Raw genomic sequence first — 16,228 nt, forward strand, 5'->3', positions numbered from 1 at the left:
CACCCAATAAGGAGTCTAAGAACGACTGAATGCCTTGTGCCGATCAAATCGGCCGCGTTGCCTGGGGACTCGCCTTTGCTCAGCGCTACCTAGCGGAGAGGTGACAGTGGTTTTCCCTGCTGCATCCCCTTTGCCAGGTTGCTGCGCTATGGGAACGACCACTTGAGGCTTCGTTTGGCTGCTGGTTGACTAAAATACCTTATTTTGGCTGCTGATCCCTTATTTTCAAATCTGTAAGTTGACAGCTATGGGTTGCAGAGGGGTGGCAACCTGACATTTTGCATCCAGCCTTTTATTTTTCCTTCACCCTTGAGCTGTAGCCATCAATTCCCAGACCGCCTCTTGACTTTCCAAACTCCTCCTTGGACCCGGGGCTGCCTGCCTCCTGTTTGCCACTCCCAGGTCCATCGAGCAGCAGTTGGATAGAGCCCCAGCGACCTTTGACCCTTGCAGCTATTCAGGCAGCCAGACCTTCGAGCACCAGGAGCGACAACACCTGGCTTTCCCAACCACCTGAGAAGCTGACAAAACAAGGTAACTTGTCGAGTTTAAATCTTCCGCAGGCTGCAGGCTCCACTCGCCCATCCTCCAAACACACACGTGCAGCCATCCCAAAATTTGCTCCGGATACTCGACTTTTCTTTGGGGGAAACCCAAAGGAGATTTCTTAAAGTCATCCCTGCAACTGGCATTTTAGAAACAAATGCCATTTCTTTTAGGAGGAATTCCAAACCGCAGCTCCATTCAGTCCATGCAGGTGTGGCTTATAGATGTCAGAAGACGAACCATTCTGTCGAATGAATGCCCCATTAGGTTTTCGCAGGGCCACCCAGCCAGATGGGCAAGGTATAAAGAATAAATTGTTATTATTCTCAGAACCCTTTGTGGGACATCCGCCCCCAAACTGATAACCTCACCCATTGCATCTTCATGGCACTCTTTATATTTGGTGATCCTTGCAGTGGATCCTGTCTCTGCAAACAAAGGTGGGGGTTGTAACTTTCAATTGTTAGGTGGAAAATAGATTTCCAGAGAGCACAATTTCTCATAATTGGAAGAGGTGAAAAAAGCAGCGCCTTCCGTCTTTCCCTACCCTACAAAGGTATGGGAGCTCCTTGTGCTCCATGTTACCCTCTCAATTTCCTTTTATTGCACTCAGATCCAAGAGGGACCCATTGGAAAAGAAATTCTTGCTCTTCTTTGACATTTCTTCCTGAGAGCTGCCCCGGATTTGGGGTGTGTGTGTTTTAAGTTCCTTAAAATAAAATAAAAAGCAACCCTCAAGCTTTTGATCCCCACGTATGAGGGAAAGAGAGATGCTAGGGAAACTAATCAATTGCATGAACTTTCCAGCTTGGAAGACAAAAAGAACTTCTATGTTGAGGTTTTTGAATTAGTGCCGTTTCAGCCTTAGGTTTGCACATATTACTTTTCTCTGGCCTCTCCTGGTGTAATCATTTTTGGCTAAGGGTTTGGGGTTTGTTTTTGCAGTGGGGGAGTGCTAGGGGCTGATCTCTCCCACCCACCCCACCAAGTGGTTTGCGGTTTTCTGGCTGATCTTGGCTATATTTGTTCGAAGCTACGAGATCATATACACCCTCACTGATTGGAAAACCAGTGTTTCTTCCCCAGGTCATGGAAGCAGTAGCTAATAAAATGGTCACCTGTGTTAAACTCTTTTCTGTGTTGCTCTCATCCGCCCGCCTCTGCATCTTTGCCACTGTGCATGTGTTGAACCACAAACCCAGTCTCTGATTTATCACGTTGGGGGAGACAGAATGCAGGCATAGATGGACTTTTCTTTTTACTGCGCTCTTGCTTTCTCAGCTTTCATATCCTCTCAGCCAAGGCTATTCAAAGGAGTTATTTCATCCATTCAGCTACCAGTTATCAAGTGCAAAACAGCTAGTTTTTCTGCACGAGGCCTCAGTGCCTGGCTGCTGATTACGACAACTAAACTGTTGGGAAAGTGTTGGGTTTGAGCTGTGGTGGCCCATTCCGGTGTGTGCAAATTTGTATGCATAAACTAGGTCATAAAGACGGGTGTTTACATGATGCATGTCTTATAATACAGGTTAGTTTTTGGTGACCTCGAGTCCAATTACCAACTCTCTGTGTGTGACCTACCTCACAGGGCTGTTGTGAGGATCAAATTTGGGGGGCACCTCCATGTTCACTGCCTTGAGCTCCTTAGAGGAAATATATATGAATATGAGGGGAGAAATAAAATAAATGTATATATAGCTTGGTGATTTGATGTGGCAGGTAGAGTGGGCATTCTGCAGAAAGGGTGAGCAGGGGAAGGTTTCAATACTCCCATTTGCTATGTTGCTCCCCGCCACCACTTTATACAAATTCAACAGAGTGTGCTGCATTCATAATAATAATAATAATAATAATAATAATAATAATAATAATAATAATTTATTTTTTGTACCCCGCCCATCTGGCTGGGTTTCCCCAGTCACTCTGAGCGGCTTCCACAAAGACCAAAAATACACTAAGATGTTTCCTGCTTGGCAGGGGGTTGGACTCGATGGCCCTTGTGGTCTCTTCCAACTCTAAGATTCTATGTCACACATTAAAAACTTCCCTGAATAGGGCTGCCTTAAGGTGTCTTCTGAATGTCAGGTAGTTGTTTATCTCTTTGACATCTGATGGGAGGGTGTTCCACAGGGCGGGCACCACTACCAAGAAGGCCCTCTGCCTGGTTCCCTGTAGCTTTGCTTCTCGCAATGAGGGAACCACCAGAAGGCCCTTGGCGCTGGACCTCAGTGTCCTGGCAGAACGATGGGGGTGGAGACGCTCCTTCAGGTATACTGGGCTGAGGCCGTTTAGGGCTTTAAAGATCAACACCAACACTTTGAATTGTGCTCGGAAATGTACTGGGAGCTAATGTAGGTCTTTCAAGACCGGTGTTATGTGGTCTCGGTGGCCGCCCCCAGTCACCAGTCTAGCTGCCGCATTCTGGATTAGTTGTAGTTTCTGGGTCACCTTCAAAGGTAGCCCCATATAGAGTGCATTGCAGTAGTCCAAGCGGGAGATAACTAGAGCATGCACATGTTGTTTGCCCCTTACTTAGTTATTTTCCTACAAATACTACAAAATCATGCAATGGGGGGAAAGGAGCTCTTCTCCTATAATATAACACATTAATTTTTGCAGCGGTGAAGTAAGTTTGTCAACAGTTCTGCATCAAAAGCTTCAGCAATGTTTTCCAAGTGACTCACAATCATACATGGATCAGCTGGTATTTGCCAACCAGCCATCTGCTCAATAATATTTTTTTAAAAGCTTCCCAAATGCTGTTATGGCTTGGTGGGTCCAAGTGATACGTATGAGGCCTGCATGAGCCGTATGCTCATTGTCGTGTAGCTATCCTGTAAACAAATCAGAATAAAGACCAGATTTAATTATGTAATCCACCATGCAAGTCAGGATGAATGCCTTGTATCTGGTCTTAACTGAGTTTCCGTTCTGATTTGTTTGCTAGGTGGTTGTATGAAAATGAGCAGTTACCCTGATTCGCTTGTGGGTCATTTATGCCTCTTCCATTTGCTTGTTCCATACATAGGAGGCAATGCCTAGGGGGCCAAGGTCCCTTCAGCACCCCCTAAAATATTTGAGGGGGCCAGATTCCCCCCCAAGTTAATGGGCATTGCCATTCAAATGGTGTTTGTGTGTGTGACGCATAATGTGTTTGATTATATTGGGTGGGGCTTACCTGCCCTCCCCCATATTTTTATTCAAGTTGGCACCCCTGGTTCCACACTTTTCAATGCGTTTCCCAGTCACTTTCGTAACTGCAAAAAAAAAAAAAAAAAGAATAGAGTTCATTTCTTTTTGGAAGTGGATTTGTTGCACCCGGGCAACAGAACCCTTTAATCCACATTAACTGCACAAACCTAAAGTTCTGGTCTGTGCTTGAATTTGTCACGCAAAACATAAGGCTGTGGGGAGGGTGACTAAGGGAGAATACTGTTCTTTCGTAATACAGTCGTACCTTGGAAGTCAAACGGAATCCGTTCTGGAAGTCCGTTCGACTTCCAAAACGTTCAGAAACCAAAGCGCGGCTTCTGATTGGCTGCAGGAAGCTCCTGCAGCCAATCAGAAGCCCCGGAAGCGCCGTCAGACATCTGGCTTCCAAAAGAACGTTCGAAAACAGGAACCTTCACTTCACAGTACGTTTCCGAGCACAATTCAAAGTGCTGGTGTTGACCTTTAAAGCCCTAAACGGCTTCGGCCCAGTATACCTGAAGGAGCGTCTCCACCCCCATCGTTCTGCCCGGACACTGAGGTCCAGCGCCGAGGGCCTTCTGGCGGTTCCCTCATTGCGAGAAGCGAAGCTACAGGGAACCAGGCAGAGGGCCTTTTCGGTGGTGGCGCCCGCCCTGTGGAATGCCCTCCCATCGGATGTCAAGGTGATGGACAACTACCTGACATTCAGAAGACATCTTAAGGCGGCCCTATTCAGGGAAGCTTTTAATGTATGATATTTTAGTGTTTTTTGGTTTCTGTGGAAGCCGCCCAGAGTGGCTGGGGAAACCCAGCCAGATGGGCGGGGTACAAATAATAAATTATTATTATTATTCTGGGTTTCGACCGTTTGGGAGCTGATTTGTTCAGGAGCCAAGGCGTTTGAGACCCAAGGTATAACTGTAATGTGACCCCCCCCCCAACTCAATGTTGGCCTCCACCTGGAGAAGGAATCGGCAAGCCACTCCAGTATTTTGCCGAGAAAACTCCGTGGACATAAAAAAAGGAGCAGCTTTGAGATGAATGTGAGAGTTTCCAAGGCATGCTCTGGTTCATGACGTCACGGAGAGTCGAACACGACTAAGACGACTAAACAACAACAATCAAGAGGCATATAAATTTTATGAAATTACGTAAGTAATACAGTGGTACCTCAGGTTAAGTACTTAATTCATTCCGGAGGTCTGTTCTTAACCTGAAACTGTTCTTAACCTGAAGCACCACTTTAGCTAATGGGGCCTCCTTCTGCCACTGCGCCACCGGAACACGATTTCTGTTCTCATCCTGAAGCAAAGTTCATACACACACACACACACACACCGTATTTTTTGCTCTATAAGACTCACTTTTTCCCTCCTAAAAAGTAAGGGGAAATGTGTGTGCGTCTTATGGAGCGAATGTAGGCTGAGCAGCTACCCCAGAAGCCAGAACAGCAAGAGGGATCGCTGCTTTCGCTGCACAGCGATCCCTCTTGTTCTTCTGGCTTCTGAGATTCAGAATATTTTTTTCTTGTTTTCCTCCTCCAAAAACTAGGTGCGTCTTATGGTCTGGTGCGTCTTATGGAGCGAAAAATACGATATAATATATAATTTATTGATTTCAACATACCAATTATTATACATTCCACAGAACTTCACATCTTATACAATCTTTTTTCCCCATCAGCACCTCTGATGAGCCCCCATTTTTATCATTTCTTCTGCATTTCTTAAATTCCTATTGCCTTTAATTATCTTAACTCACAATCCACCTCTTTAACCATTTTTGCAATAATTCAAATAATTTACCTCACAAAACTACAAACATAATCTGGTCATCACAATTACTTTTCAAATAGTCCGTAAATTTACACCAGTCTTCTGTGAATCTCTGGCCCTGCAGGTTTCGAATTCTTCTGGTTAGTTTATCCAATTCTGCATAGTCCATCAATTTCATCCTCCATTCTTCTTTTGTCGGTAATTCTTCTTGCTTCCATTTTTGTGCCAATAATATTCTTGCCGCCGTCATTGCATATGAAAACAACTTACAATCCTTTCTGTTTATATCATCTCCTACAATGCCAAGTAAAAATGCTTCTTGTTTCTTAATAAATGTATATTTCAACATTTTTTTTCATCTCATTATATATCATCTCCCAGAGGTTTTTCACCTTTTTACATTCCCACCACATATGATAAAATGTTCCCTCTTTTTCTTTGCATTTCCAACATTTATTGCGCAAAGTTCTTAACCTGAAGCACTATTTCTGGGTTAGCAGAGACTGTAACCTTAAGCGTATGTAACCTGAGGTACTACTGTAACTGAGAGTGATGATTACAGCCCCAACATCAAACAGAGAAAGGGCAGAGAGAACTTCTGGTCCATCTTCATTGTCCATCTCTTAGTCTCCACATTGCAGGGATAGTCAGACAAAATTTCCAACATGGACTTGTTTTTCTGGTGTGGCATCCATCTCACCTAGCCCAAACGCTGGTAGTTAATACTTTCCATGCTGAAATCTTGTATGGAGGCCAACTCAGGGGTTATTTTGGAGAACCCTGGGACAATTGCTACAGCCAGGCCATTTTCTGGTGATGTTTTGAGTACTGGTGGTGGCTTTGTCTCCTTGGAGGGGTTCATTTTCTGGTGAGCAGAACTGCGAAAGAAGCCCTGGCCTCACTGTGAAATGGTGAGATTAGAAGGGCAAGTGGCACAGTTGCTCCTGATTTCTCTGAAGTTGCATACCCTGCAATACCCCCCAGTTTTCCAAAGATCTTCAGACATTGGAGATAGTTAGAGCGTGAATGGTGGAAAACTCATTGCAAAGATCAGATATTTGTGCCTCCCACATGGTGGTGAAGGCAGCAAAGTAACAACCCAAAATTGTTAAGGATCTGCAGTCTTTGGCCTCAGTCAATGGGAAGCTGGAGTGCTTGAACAGCTGCAGCGATAAGTGTGCAAGGCTCTTTGAGGATAATGTCCTTCAACTCTCCACTAAGTCGGATGCCATATTTCAGGGGTGGCCAACTCCCAAGAGACTGGGATCTACTTACAGAATTAAAAACTGGCAGTGATCTACCCCCGTTTTGGGGGGGTTCAGGTCAAAGTTGTTGACCTTTTTGGGGGAAGAAAAGCCCTGTTTTGGGGGGGGATCAGGTCAAAGCTATTGAGCTTTTATTAGGGAGGAGGAAAGCCCCAATTTTAAGAGTTTTGGGGGCAAATGAGGAACAACCACTCACCAACAAATCACTGGGGAAACAAACAGCCTCACTCAGTAAACTCCGTCTTCCATTCTGCATATCATGCAACAATTGAGGGGGGGGACAAGGGGGCAGGGCTGGAATCGATTTTAGCAACACTAAGGAAAGGGACCCAGCAATCAACCGCGATCTACCAAAACCTCCTGGGGATCTACCAGTAGATTGCGATCGACCTGTTGGGCATCTCTGCCATATTTGATCCAAATTCAGAGGAGCTGTCCCGTTCACTGCCTGTTCTGGTTTTATGAGATCCGTTTCCACTTTTGAGACCCGAGGATGGAGGCAAGATGCTTGCAATGGTTCGGCCAACCACATGCCATTTAGACCTTGCCCATCCTAGCTCCTACAATCTAGCCAGAGGGTATTGACTGTGTTGTCAGAATGCAGTGCCGAAGGATGAGGTAATGCCCATTGCCTTGAAGGAGATGGTGGCATATATGGTATGACCCCCTCCAGGACCCTTCGCAAACTACAGTTCCCAGGATTCTTTGGGGGAAGTCATGTGATTTACAGTGGTACCTCGGGTTACATACGCTTCAGTTTCCTTACGCTTCAGGTTACACACTCCACTAACCTAGAAATAGTGCTTCAGATTAAGAATTTTGCTTCAGGATAAGAACAGAAATCGTGCTTTGGCGGCGCGGCGGCCACAGGAGGCCCCATTAGCTAAAGCGGTGCTTCAGGTTAAGAACAGTTTCAGGTTAAGAACGGACCTCCGGAATGAATTAAGTACTTAACCCGAGGTACCACTGTAAATGGATTACATGCATGCAATGCGCCTCATTATAGCACTAGTCCTGCAATATTCAGTTCTAGCCGCAAAGCAACCCTCACATCTTCCCGACACCTTATTTACTCTTGGCTTTTCTGTTAACAAGACTGGACATTTTGTTTCAGACATTGTGTAAAATAATTTCCCTCAGCATGGGCACAATTAGATTTCCAGTTAGCTACTTGTCAGCCGGTGATCCTTTAATCGCATTGTTGGTACGAATAATCTGAGAATGGGGGCATATATTGCCAAACAAATCTGCAACAGCTCTGGGAAATGGACTCACTGGTCTCCCGGTTCCCCAGACCTTCTCTTTTCTCTTGGTACTATGTGTTCACATTCTGTTGTATCCAGAAATTGACCTTTAATACATCCTGCTTGGCAAGGAAAGGAGCTCGCCATTTCTGAGTTTCTGCCCGGCTGGGTCAACTATTAACTTCCCCCAAATAAAACAACCTGGCTTGCAAAACTGTCTATCAAGAACAAGTTGTACTCCTGCCCCTCTCTAACAGTTGTTATCTTTCTCTTGAAGAGCAGGGAATCTACCTGATTCCACACAAAACACCCTGGAGGGCATAAGAAACAGAGGAGAAGCATCAGAACAGAGATTAATCTAGTCCAGCATTCTGTTTGCAAATTGGGAAATCGGGTGTTCTCAGGCAGGGGCAACCTGTCCTGTTTCGCCACCTAGGGTGAAACCGAGATAGTTGCTTCCTGACCCCTGCCGTGCCATGCCCTGGCTCTTGCCGAATTTGGCAGCAGCCAAGGCACTCCTCAAATTTTGCCTCTTGCTCAGCTTCTCCACCCGGAGGTGACCAGAACACCTCCCTCTGGGTGGTGGAAGCAGTTGGGTGGATGGGCAGAGTGCCGTCTCTTCCTCTTCTGCCGCCTGAGGCGGGCGCTTCACCTCGCCTCACGGGTGGGCCGGCTCTGCATCGAGGAAGCACAAGCAAGGAATGGATGCAGATTCGTGGGAAATAAGGCTGCAGTCATTATGGCTACATGTTGCTGTCCGTATGAGAAGCAGTGTAACTCTGCTAGGGGTTGTGTGCAGGAGAGGGCCATTGTGGTCATGTGCTCCTTACATGCTCATGTGCTTCCTATAGGCATCTGATTGGTCATGTGGGAATAGAAAGCTGAACCAGGCGCGCCCTTGGCCTAATCTCTCAGGGCTCTTAGTATGCTTTTAAGGCTTACAGTACCCAACCATAGGGCACACAAGGAATTTTGAGGAAGTGCCATAGCCACTGGTCACAAAACTTCTGTCACAGGGAGTGGGGCATGAAACAAAATGGGTGCTGCATCTAAAAGAGCAGGAAGAGGCAGGCAGACTGAAATATACTCAGAGTCGCAAAGTGATTTCATGCTCTTTATTCAGCTCATAGTGGTGAGGAGGAATGAATGAAAGTCCCCTCACAGTATCTGCTTTATATACATTATTTACACAATGGGCTGCACATGATTGGCTAATTCCGGAATTCTACTGTAAGCCAATCAGGTTGTGGATTCACTTCTATCTGGAGCAGGATTGGGTGGTTCCTGCCAACCAATCATACTGCTGCATTGTTCTAGGACCAATCAGACTGCTGCATTCTGAATCTTATTGTTCTAGGACCAATCAGACTGCTGCATTTTGGATCCTATTGTTCTAGGACCAAACAGACTGCTGCAGTTTGGATCCTATTCAACTCAGTACATAACACAGACCCTCAAAATGGTATGACATGTTCACCAGAGGTGCGGTTCTGAGGGCTTTCTGGAAGTTCCCTCACTGCAAAAAGTTGTTACAGCAAGGTTGGTATACGTCAGAAATTTCCCAGGCATAACGGAATTATGGCAGTCGGAAGCAGTACTCAGGCAGAAATCGTTGAAGTGTCTGGGAAAATCTGGACGCATGGAAACACATGTTGGAAGCCTAGTTTTGTTTCTTAAAAATAGCTCAAAAACTTAATTTTCACCTTTTGAAATATGGCAGCCCGAAGTTACAGGGAACCAGGCAGAGGGCCTTCTCAGCAGAGGCGCCCACTCTGGGGAACACCCTCCCATCAGAATTCAACAATTATATGAAAAAGGGGCTTTTTTCTATTCAGAAGAAAGTGCAGACTTGTTCAGTTGCTTCGAAGGGCAGGACCGGAAACAGTGGCTGGGAATTGCGGCAGACACAGATTTCGGCTAAGCCTTAGGAGAAACGCCCTCATGCTGAAAGCTATTTAACAATGAGACCGATTGCCACAGGAGGTGGTAGACTGTCCTTTGCTTGGTGGTATTTAAGCAGAGGGTGAGTGGTCTATGGTCAGGGATGCTGTAGTTTCTCTGAACAGGATGGTACCTTTGTTTCTCTGAACTACTAGGGTACCTTTCAAATCTGCTATTCTAGGATTCTTCAAATTGGCTGGTGCTAATATATGCTGTATTAGATGGAAAGAGCTGGTTTGGGGTAGTGTAGTGTAGCGGGTAGCACTGTGGGTTAAACCACTGAGCCTAGGGCTTGCCGATCAGAAGGTCGGCGGTTCGAATCCCCGCGACGGGGTGAGCTCCCGTTGCCCGGTCCCTGCTCCTGCCAACCTAGCAGTTCAAAAGCACGTCAAAGTGCAAGTAGATAAATAGGTATTGCTCTGGTGGGAAGGTAAATGGTGTTTCCATGTGCTGCTCTGGTTCGCCAGAAGCGGCTTAGTCATGCTGGCCACATGACCCAGAATCTGTACGCCGGCTCCCTCGGCCAATAAAGTGAGATGAGCGCCGCAACACCAGAGTCCTCTGCGACTGGACCTAAAGATCAGGGGTCCCTTTACTTTTTAGTGTAGCAGTGCACATGCCTCACATTTGAAGCACACGGCTCCCCCCCCCCGCTTAATCCCGGGAACTGTAGTTTAAGGATGCTGCAAACTGTAGCTATGTGAGGGGGCAAACTACAGTTCCCAAGATTCTTTGGGGGAGAGTTGTGTGCTTTAAATCCATGGTGTGCTGTTCTTCTACCATGGGCTAACTGGGTAGCCTCTAGGCCCCATATGGGAGATAACTATCCTGACCTACCTTACAGGGTTGTGGCCAGGATTATAGCCAGGGAATGCATGCGAGGCACATGGTTATCATCACGTGATTTGGCATGCCTCTGAATGGGCCTTTACCCCAGAGTATTTTGTGTTTATGTGTGCATATGCACAGTCACATTTCTATTACGCAACTCCTTCCCCCAACTTGGCCAGCGATGTGGGAACAAGCTGTCCATTCCCCACAAGCCCACTCCCTCAACCCACATTTCCGGGAACAGTCTAAAAATCCTGTCATGCCCCAATTTCCACATGCTGTTTGATAAGAGGAGGGGCCTGTGCAGGCCCCGCCTACTGAATGCAACCATGCCTACCCACCACTGAGGGTGATCAACAGCTTGAGGAGATCAAAACAGCGCCTCTTAAAAAGCCTGAATGCTGCAGAGATGCTTGTTTGGGCTAGAAGCTGCGCTGTTCTCAATTAGCGCTCGGTGTGGCTGTGGAAAACCGGTCCCGACTTGGAATAATAAGCGGATAACACCAGCCCTAAAGCTGCATTGCCCAGGAACTCAGAAGATTTGAGGGCTGGAAGGTGCTTTGAGAGTGTGTTCCAGACAGGAAGGAGCACGGTGACGGGAGCAGGTACATATATATACGCATATATTTAAAGTTATTGCTTTGATATTTGCTTGCCTAGCTCCACAGCAACTTCCCAGGGGATTTGTGAAATCTCTGGATTGGAACTATTGCAAAGGCTAACAAGGTAAGTGCCTCATTGGAAGCTGAGTCATTAAAAGAAAAAAGGAAAACCTCATATAGGAAGCAGACTACTCTTCAGTGACTGTCTCCCCAGATTTCTTTCCCTGGCACCGTTCCTTTTGCCTGTACAGCATGTGCTCTGCAAATGACTTAAGCTGCTCTACATAAGTAGGAAGTTTCTGGTTAAAATCTCTCTGCCACAAACTTTTCATTGGTAGCCTAAAGCAGGTTCCTGCCTCTCAGCCTCTAATCCGCTATGTTGGTGGTGTCAAGGAATGCTGTGAGGATTACTGAGGTACTATATATGATGTGGTGACTGGAAACTCGAAAGGCAATGTTACATGTTCTCATTCTCCTACGTTTCCTGCTAACTCCCCACTTGAGGTGCAATAGAAGAGCTTGTCTGTGTGACTGGTTTCAATCCTGTTTCAAGCACCTTGTGCACAGAGATTTAGCAAGCCTCTCCCTGCCTCCCTGCTCCTTGGCTCTCGTTCGCAAAATGGAAATAACGGCGGCTTTTCCAGTTGCAATGGGAGTAAAGGATCCAAGAAAGATAGAGAAAGCCATCCGGTTAAAAGTGACAGAAACTTTTCCTGTTAAGAGGGCTGATGAGCCATTGCATTCAAAACAATATCAGTAGAATGGAATACAGTGGTACCCCGCAAGACGAATGCCTCGCAAGACGGAAAACCCGCAAGACGAAAGGGTTTTCTGTTTTGGAGGCGCTTGGCAAGCGAATTTCCCTATGGGCTTGCATCGCAAGACGAAAGCCCATAGGGAAATGCTGGCGGTCGGGAGCAAAGACTTTCGCCCACAGCCGGCCTTCAGAAGAGGACCTCTTCTGAAGGCCGGCGGGGGGCAAAAGTCTTTGCTCCCCCCCGCCTGCCTTCCCCCCCGCCTGCCCCGGGCAATCTTAAAATGCTGGCGGGCGGGAGCGAAGCGTTCGCTGCCGACCCCCAGCATTTTAAAATCTCCAAGGGACAGCAGAGAAGTCTCTGTCCCGGGGAGATTTTAAAATGCTGGGGGTCGGGAGCGAAGCGCTGCCGACCCCCAGCATTTTAAAATCTCCCCGTGTCCCGAGGAGGTTTTAAAATGCTGGGGGTCGGGAGCGAAGCGCTGCCGACCCCCAGCATTTTAAAATCTCCCCGTGTCCCGGGAAGGTTTTAAAATGCTGGGGGTCGGGAGCGAAGCGCTGCCGACCCCCAGCATTTTAAAATCTCCCCGTGTCCCGGGAAGGTTTTAAAATGCTGGGGGTCGGGAGATTTTAAAATGCTGGGGGTCGGCAGCGCTTCGCTCCCGACCCCCAGCATTTTAAAACGCTGTTCCTGCCCCAGCCGCCCCACTTCAGAACGTTGTTCCGAAGCGGGGAGGGGGGGCGGGGACACCTGCCCCAGCCGCCCCACTTCGGAAAGCTGTTCCGAAGCGGGGAGGGGGGGCAGGGACACCTGCCCCAGCCGCCCCACTTCCGAACGTTGTTCCGAAGTGGGGAGGGGGGGCGGGGACACCTGCCCCAGCCGCCCCACTTCGGAAAGCTGTTCCGAAGTGGGGCGGGGGGGCGGGGACACCTGCCCCAGCCGCCCCACTTCAGAAAGCTGTTCCGAAGCGGGGAGGGGGGGCGGGGACACCTGCCCCAGCCGCCCCACTTCGGAAAGCTGTTCCGAAGTGGGGCGGGGGGCGGGAACACCTTCTGAAGGCGGGCAGCGGGCGAAAGTCTTTGTCCCCCCTGCCTGCCTTCCCAGGGGCTTTTAAATCGCCCCGGACAGCGGAGAAGTCCTCCGCTGTCCGGGGCGATTTTAAAATGCCGCCCGCCAGCATTTTAAGATCGCCCCGGACAGCGGAGAAGTCCTCCGCTGTCCCAGGGTTTTTTAAAATGCTGGGGGTGGGAAGAAAAGCCCTTGTGTCCCCCCCCCCCAGCCTTCAGAAGGGGTCGGGGGACAGACTGTCCCCGGACCTGGTCTGAAGTCGGTTTCCCTAGGAACGCATTAATTGATTTTCAATGCATTCCTATGGGAAACCGTGCATCGCAAGACGAAAAAACCGCAAGACGAAGAGACTTGCGGAACGAATTAATTTTGTCTTGCGAGGCACCACTGTACTGGATAAAAGTGGAACCAAATGGATTTTAAGTTTTTAATGTCATCCAAAATTTCAAAATTCGATGGCAAAATTCAACGGTTTTGCTGTTACAGTGGTACCTCGGGTTATATACGCTTCAGGTTACATACTCTTCAGGTTACAGACTCCGCTAACCCAGAAATATTACCTCAGGTTAAGAACTTTGCTTCAGAATGAAGCATTAGCTAAAGCGGTGCTTCAGGTTAAGAACAGTTTCAGGTTAAGAACGGACCTCCGGAACGAATTAAGTACGTAACCAGAGGTACCACTATATTTGTAAAAGCTTTTCACCTATTTGAGGGATACATTTGCTGAGTGATTAAAGGAATTAATGGCTTAACACATCTACTTAATGGTGTTGTGGACCTTTTGTCATGCTGCAAATACTGGCCAAGACATCATACTCAGATGTCATTGGCTGCTACTGCAGCAAAGGCGATGTGAGTGGCACTGTGGTCTGAGCCTCTTGGGCTTGCCGATCAGAAGGCTGGCGGTTCAAATCCCCACGACGGAGTGAGCTCCTGTTGCTCTGTTTCAGCTCCTGCCGACCTAGCAGTTCAAAAGCACGCCAGGTCAAGTAGATAAATAGGTACCACTGCAGTGGGAAGGTAAATAGCATTTCCGTGCGCTCTGGTTTCTGTCACGGTGTCCCTTTGCGGCAGAAGCGGTTTAGTCATGCTGGCCCCATGACCCAGAAAGCTGTCTGTGGACAAATGCCGGCTCCCTCAGCCTGAATAGCAAGGTGAGTGCTGCACCCCATAGTCTCCTGTGACTCGACTTAACCGTCCAGAGGTCTTTTACCTTTTTTTTACTGCAGCAAAACCTTCGGAAGTCAAATGGCGATGCTGACTGTCAAATATTTACACACCCAGAGAATATTTGTTATCAGAATTTGCAGGAGAGAATTTTGCCAAGCTAATCTATTTTTGGCTCTAGCGTACACATACCCCAGTGAGCATCACAACAGATTGTTATGGGAAGAGTGATGATTGACCTCACAGCTTGAGAGGAGGCAGATAAAACTCCCACCTCCTTCAGGCACAGTTAGGACACACAGAGTCAAGTTTAGGGGAAGTTCCCTGCTTTTAACAGCCTTGTGCATCTCTTAAGTGCTTCTCATTGTAAGGAAGGATGATGTTTGGATATGGTCAACCTGCCCCCTATCAGAACAATCCTGGTATTTAATAAATAAAAATAATTGTCCGTTCATGATGGTTTGTGCTCGTAATGGTATTGCGGCCATTAGATGCCATGCCACACTGCCATCAGTTCTGTTTGTGTCTGCAAAAGTTTCGGGGTAGGCATATTGTTTTGTCTCAGATTGGCACATGTCCTTTAGCTCACTGCAGAAATCGAGTTCTTCCTCTGGTAAGTACTGAATCTCAGCATGTGCGGGAAACCGTCAGAAGAAAGACTCACCTAAGAACAGCTGGATAAAAGTTCTAATGAGGCTTAATTTTTAAAATTAACACAAGAATTAGGGCTGAGGGATGTAACAGCGTGGAAACACAGGATTCCAGCAGCTAGGAACAGCTTTCATTCTCTAGTTACAGATGGAACAGTCTTGTGGGTATTTGCTAATCGACGCAGCAAGCCTTTACAGACCCCACAGGAACATACTAGGGCTGACAATTGCAGAAAAACCCTAGTGGTTGTTTTCAGACGTTGCATCCTGGAACATTCCCACAGGGACAAAATTGAATATTATAAGAGGGATTCAGTGCTGCTCGCGGGTGCAGTGGATGCCAGGGTTGCAGATGTGACCTGTGCAGGATGCACATTTGCAACCCACAGCGTTCACAACCCACAGCTGCACGTCTGCGCACACGCAGATTGCAATTTGGTGCTTCTGCGCATGCGCAAAGCGCTATTTAGCACTTCTGCACATGCGCGGCCGCCGAAAGCCGGAAGTAACCCGTTCCGGTACTTCCAGGTTTCAGCAGTCCATAACCTGAAAAACCGCAACCTGAAGTGTCTTTAACCCAAGGTATGACTGTATAGGCAAACTCTGGCCCTCCAGATGTTTGGGACTTCAACTCCCATCATCCCTAGATAACAGGACCAGTGCTCAGGGATGATGGGAATTGTAGTCCCAAACATCTGGAGGGCCGGAGTTTGGCTATGCCTATGCTAAGGCAATTGTTCCATATCCTCCAACATTTCTCTAATGAAAATAAGGACATCCTATTCCATAATAAGGGGACGCGGGTGGCGCTGTGGGTAAAACCTAAGCGCCTAGGACTTGCCGATTGCATGGTCGGTGGTTCGAATCCCCGCGGCGGGGTGCGCTCCTGTCATTCGGTCCCAGCGCCTGCCAACCTAGCAGTTCGAAAGCACCCCCGGGTGCAAGTAGATAAATAGGGACCGCTTACCAGCGGGAAGGTAAACAGCGTTCCGTGTGCTGCGCTGGCTCGCCAGATGCAGCTTGTCACGCTGGCCACGTGACCCGGAAGTGTCTGCGGACAGCGCTGGCTCCCGGCCTATAGAGTGAGATGAGCGCACAACCCTAGAGTCTGGCAAGACTGGCCCGTACGGGCAGGGGTACCTTTAGCTTTACCTTTACCTTTATTCCATAATAAATTTTTTTTTTTTACTAC

General features: G+C 47.7%; 1 protein-coding gene across 2 annotated transcripts in view; it reads left to right on the top strand.

The window, feature by feature from the left end:
- Positions 1 to 91: 91 nt before the first annotated feature.
- The window catches only part of SLC39A5 (solute carrier family 39 member 5), a 39,669-nt gene continuing 23,532 nt past the window's right edge, over positions 92 to 16,228 (top strand). The window contains exon 1 of one of the 2 annotated variants that reach the window (XM_081181372.1): positions 92 to 534. The gene's annotated coding sequence lies outside the window, so the exon portion shown is untranslated. Of the gene's footprint in view, positions 535 to 11,113; positions 11,400 to 16,228 lie in introns of those variants that run through there. The other variant, XM_081181371.1, reaches the window with a different exon arrangement.

The sequence above is a fragment of the Podarcis bocagei genome (genome assembly GCF_964188305.1).
Source record: "Podarcis bocagei genome assembly, chromosome: 2".
NCBI classification, from domain to species: domain Eukaryota; kingdom Metazoa; phylum Chordata; class Lepidosauria; order Squamata; family Lacertidae; genus Podarcis; species Podarcis bocagei.